General features: G+C 35.7%; 1 pseudogene; it reads left to right on the top strand.

The window, feature by feature from the left end:
* The window catches only part of LOC119585512, an 18,306-nt pseudogene that overhangs the window by 5,538 nt on the left and 12,322 nt on the right, over nucleotides 1-446 (top strand).

Genomic DNA, 446 nt, shown 5'->3' with positions numbered 1-446 from the left:
CAATAACTTTCAAATAACACTTTCCCCGGCGGGCGATGACGTCACGAGGCCGACCACGGCGTTTGTTATATTTTTCAGTGCGGCGCTTTGGGTCTTGTTCTGCCGTTTTTCTAAAAAATAAGATTATCTAAATTTTTTTATTTTTTTACGATAGGTAAAAAATCCACATTTTAAACTACGATCTACTTAAAGGAAAGTGGTGATACGTATGTTTAAAAGAGAAAGGAGGTGCCGGTCTTCCTATCAAACCCCCAAAAAAAAAAAAATATCGTACTTGATATTTTTTGTATACTGCAAAAACGGGACCTCCTACCCAAAAAGATATGGATTTTAATGGGAGGGGGTGGAATCATCCTTTTTTTTTTTATACAGTGAGTTAATATATTGCAAAAATCACGCAACTATAAAACTTTCTGATCTGTACCAATGTTCCAGATGTAATGTTG

Source organism: Penaeus monodon, chromosome 19, assembly GCF_015228065.2.
Source record: "Penaeus monodon isolate SGIC_2016 chromosome 19, NSTDA_Pmon_1, whole genome shotgun sequence".
Classification (NCBI taxonomy): Eukaryota; Metazoa; Arthropoda; class Malacostraca; order Decapoda; family Penaeidae; genus Penaeus; species Penaeus monodon.
This window is presented reverse-complemented; position numbering and strand designations above follow the sequence as displayed.